At 35.5% G+C, this 5,082-nt stretch overlaps 1 long non-coding RNA gene across 1 annotated transcript in view; it reads left to right on the top strand.

Moving 5' to 3' along the window:
* LOC102024345 overlaps positions 1 to 1,738 on the top strand; it is a 7,142-nt gene extending 5,404 nt beyond the window's left edge. The window contains exons 2-3 of the long non-coding RNA XR_260784.1: positions 744 to 817; positions 1,663 to 1,738. This is a non-coding gene — a long non-coding RNA (uncharacterized LOC102024345). The remainder of the gene's footprint in view (positions 1 to 743; positions 818 to 1,662) is intronic.
* The last annotated feature ends 3,344 nt before the right edge of the window (positions 1,739 to 5,082 follow it).

Here is a 5,082-nt window from a genome sequence, read left to right as displayed (position 1 = left end):
TACTAATGCTTAGGTTGGCTACTATTTCATAATTATCACTATTACTCACTGAAGTACTGAATATGATGCTTTAACCAGAGAAATTTTGGTTTTAGAATATTTTTAATAACTTTAACTTGATCCTAATATGGCTGATAAAATAGAAGCTATCTGTAGAACCATAATGTCTAACATCATAAAATAATAAAAAATCAAACAAGTCTCTTTTTGGTAATTATTATAATAAAAGTAACTTTTCTTAAATCAGACTATATGATGACGTACATGCAGCTGAACTTACTTTTCCATTGGCTTCAAAAAGAAATTTTTGAAAATAGCTTTTTCAAAAAAATCTTTAAATATTAGTTAAATTTGTTGGTAAATTTTTATCAATATCCAGTACATACATCTTCAAATACATTTTAATGTAAATTATTGAGAACTTCTACTTTTGCCAAAATATTTTAATTTTATGTTTTATATAGCATCTTTGTCATTTAAAATGTTGTATTATGATTCACTTCTGTGCAATCACCTCTAACCCAAATTTATTACAGTTTCTTACACTCCTATGAGTTTTAGAGCTGCACTGAGGACTTCTGCGTGGGATTTCTTATGCAGTTACCATGAGATAGTGGCTGGCATCATATGAAGATACTACTGAGCTGGATAGTTTTCCTACAATGCAGCTGTTGGAAGCTAAAGCTGCTCAGTTTTCTGAAGCACCTATATATGCCCTTTCTGTGTTTTTTGCTTTTTCACAGTAGAGTTTCCAGAAGGAGTTCCTGGAGGAGTGAAGAAAACTACTTCTGCCAGACAGAAATGGAACACCTTAGCTGTGAGTCAGGAAATTATCACATGGTCTCTTCTGTATTCTGTTGGTCAAAGCAGTAATTGAGTCTGCCAGTATTCATGGGGAGGGAGCATAAATTCCATTTTGCTTGGAAGCATCTTAGATAATTTGTGGTCATCATTTATCCAACATACAGGTCTTCTGAGTATCAATGTGAATCTGGTATTTTCTAAAATGTTATATGTGCAGACTACAATGATGGAAACAACCTTACTAAGAAGGTTAACTCAACACTGGGGTCCCAAGAGTATAGAAGCCTTAGATTAATGATCATTAATCTTTCTCATGATTATCCTAGTTTATTTTAATCCATGCTACTATGTCCTTTTCAAGTCAATTTAAACTAATTTTCTAGGTCATATTTCATGATACATTTTAGCGGGCATTTGACTGATGTCAAAGTTCAGAGCATTCACCGTATTTCCTCTTCTCTACATGATAAGAAATGCTTTTAAGGGAAATATAGCAATTTAGTTTTAATTTAAAAAATTGAATGTGTTCATTCCAATTCTTTCCATTGTTGATTCTGCAAGATATTTTATATCCATCACTAACTATTCAGTACTGTGGTTCTATTTTTCTCACAGTGGAAATTTCATTGGATTTATCCTTATTTGAAAAAAAAATAAGGTAGAAGTTTTAATTCAGTTCCCACATTTAGAAAAAAAATACTGTATTTATATATTATATGTAGAATAATCTTACCATCATTTGCCAAAATTATCAGATCCTAAAGAATTTAACTTCCAATTACAACTAAAAGTATATTTCTTAAGATGAGTGGAAATTTTAAAATAATTGTCTTTTTATTTTCTTTTAAATATTTTTAGATCTACCATCACTGTAGAGACGTGAGATTGCAAAGCTTTGCAAAATGTTTGAGCATCCATATCACTTTCAATTTATAACAACTGTTATAAATTTGTTCTGAGACCTAGGTTTTACAAAGACCAGCGCTAACAATGAACATTCCTCCAAGGAAAAGATAAAAGAACAGAGGGTCTAGAAAACTAACTTCAGAGGGAAGAGCCATTTAGAATTGTGTGCCCAATATAGAACAGAAAAGCTTTACATGAGAAGGAATTTTTGTCTTTGCATGGTTTTAAGTCTCCTCTAATTTTTCTGTATAATTTCTTAAAATTAAATAATGTATGCATGAATAAATATTTCAGGAAATCCAAATTTTTACTTAAAACGTAGGACCTAACTTCTAATCTAGTTTCAGAATGTGGTTGAGCCATTTGGGAATTAGAAGAGCAATTAATGCCGATATTAATGCAGTCTCTGTGCTGTTCCTGGTGCACTCCCAAGCATCCTTCCACTATAGCACCCTAAAAGCATTTGCTGTCCTCTCTATACAAGCCCGTTTTCCTATTTGTCCTACTGACAATCTCATTGTATCATCTCTTGTAATTTCTAACTTTCCCACCTTGTTATTCTCTAGACTTTCATATTTTCTTCATAGTTGCTCCTGCTATCTGGCCTAATATTTGTGCACTGGTTTATTGTCTTTCCCCTCACTAACCTCTAAGTCCCCTAAGTGCAGACTTTATTTTTCCTGCTATTTCCTCTATATCTAGAATATTGTCAAGCCTAGAAAGTTGGTAGTTTACATAAATATGTTGAATTACTTTTCAAGTGGGTCAGAAAAGTTCTAGAAATAGTAAATGACCACCTAAGATGGCACATCTCCTAAAATGACCTCTGCAATCTGTTATTATCGAAATGATATAATTGAATGAATGCATCTGAACTACAAAATATTAAGCTTAATATAATTGTTCTAAAGAAAGGTTGGGAAGACTTGTCAGCCAAAACTGAAGGACTTCAGAAATTTACTCTTCCAAAACTTTGGTGGATCCCAATCTTTTCTTCTATTTTTGTACTTAAATCTTTATTATTGAACACTGCTTCTTCTTACCTCGTAGTATTACAGCTCTCAATATCTTTATTTTTTCTCCTTTAGCTTTGGTTTAGGTATTAATGACACTATGTTTTTTCATGTTTCCTAGGCTTAAATAGTCAAAACTTTTGGTGTCAAAATTCCTTTTTTCAGCCATTGATTGGACTGTCCACTTTTTCCCCATGTGCCTCTTACTACTTTCCTCTTTTACCTAAGTTTGCACAGGTCCGTGTCATTCCACTTGAATCTCTAAAGTAACAACTTAAATGAACAACTTGCAATCATCTGCAATTTTCAAAACACTTATGGAAAAGATATGTGTAGCCAGCTTTCTCCCAATTTTCTCTACTCTTTATTTTCATTACAGTTGCTATGTAACTGTAGTCCCCATGCCTACAGGGAAGGAGTTCATTTCAGTTTCTTTCATGGTGTTTGGCTAAGTGACAATTTGGCTTTGCCCAGTAGAATGAGACAGACATGACTGCACGCGTGTTCCAACTTTATCCTTTAACAGCCTTCACATTTTCCCATTAGTCATTCTGTGCTTGAACTGAGTCCGCGAGAAGCTCCTGCACTAGCTCAGTGACTTCAGAAGAGCGGTGCGTGACTCCAGACACTGAGCAAAGCCATTCCAAACGCACTGTGCATGGATCACCAGCGGCATCTAGAAACTTTTGGCAAAATCAGAGAATGCATAAAAACAGTGGAAGAAAAAAATCCAAATGTAACATTAGAAAACAGTAACAAATATGGTAGATATTAATCCTACTTTGCAAAACTCACTTTAAAAATGAATGGTTTAAATAAACCCATTATAGGAACTATCAAAAGTAGATTAGAAAAACAAAACTTAACTATATATTTCTGTAGGAAACATACTTTAAATGCTGTATAAGAACACATGTATACTAAATGTGAAAGAATAGAAAAAGATATGCCCTGTATACTATCTCTGTGAAAAATTAAAGCACTGTGTGCCTGAAATGCTCCCTTTGTATTCTCAAGACTCTGACCACTTCAAAGGGCCATCATGGTGGGCAGAAACTGGACTGTCTGGATAAGTGTTATGCAAAGGACACGGGGAACCAGGGCAAACTACTGTTACCTGTAGAAATGCATTTCTATCCCTAGGCTGTCTGTCATGGAACGCTGGTCATACAATGAAACAGAGGAAGCTAATGATATCACTATATTACGTAGTTGAATCCATAAAATTCTCCCCCTGTGATAATCAGGCACAGAACTAAACTCTGTGGAAATGATGCATTGTCCACTCCACCCGGCTGCCACCTGACGACACACTTTTCTGGAAACACCTGTCCAGCCCATCGCTACTGACCCTCTGAAGTGCTGCTGTTGTTAACTGTTTTCCCTGTAGATTTACTAAGTGACACTGCTGCAGAGTACTCATCTCTTATAGATTTTGCTGAACCATGTTATTGAGCATGTCCCCCACCCAAGGGCATGACAAGTACTACTGTTGGAGCCACCCCTATATGTTTCCCATGGACCTTACCTGTTAGTATCAATTAATCCTATCCTCCCCTGTTAGTACTTGTTAATAAGTTTTAATAGAACTTATCTTTCACAAATTATCCCTGGGATTTTTTTTTTTATGTCAGAAACTTGCTTCACTTCCACAGCATAGCTGTGCTGTGGGTCAGGCACCATAATAACATTAAACAAAGAAGTTGGAATGGATATATGAATATTAGATAAAGCAGAGGCATTAGGGTTCTCCAGTAAAGCAGAATATGCACAAATGCTACATTATAAGAGAGCGCACCACACAACTGCTGAGCCTGAAATTTCCATGGATCTTCATCTGCAGACTGAAAACCAGAAGAGCTGGTACTGCTGCTGCAGTCTAAGTTCTGGCAGGCTCAGGCCTGAAGAACTGATGTTTCAGTATGAATCCAAATGCAGAAAAAAAATGTTTGTACCGGCTCTTAGTCTGTCAGGCTAAAGGAATTACCTAATTACTCTTTTTGCTCCCCTCAGTCCTCCAACTCTTAATGAAGGCCATCTTAGTTAAGGATCTGCTTTATTTAGTGTGCTGATCCAAATGTTAATCTCACCCAGCAATGCTGCACAAAGTCATAATAATGTTTGATCAAACATCTGGTTACTCTATAGCACACTCAAGCTAACACCTGATGTTAACCATTGAAGCTGACTTTGGGGTAAGGGAAATTATCAAGGATAAAGACAGACACTATGCAACTGCCAAAAGAAAGTATCTAAATATGTGAGGCAGAAACTGATCGGTTTGCAAAAATAAATAAGTGAATCCATTACTGCAGATACAGACTTCAAACCATGCTGTAGGCAGCTGACAGATCCAGCC

The sequence above is a fragment of the Chinchilla lanigera genome, unplaced genomic scaffold (assembly GCF_000276665.1).
Source record: "Chinchilla lanigera isolate Chin_1 unplaced genomic scaffold, ChiLan1.0 scaffold00020, whole genome shotgun sequence".
NCBI classification, from domain to species: domain Eukaryota; kingdom Metazoa; phylum Chordata; class Mammalia; order Rodentia; family Chinchillidae; genus Chinchilla; species Chinchilla lanigera.
This window is presented reverse-complemented; position numbering and strand designations above follow the sequence as displayed.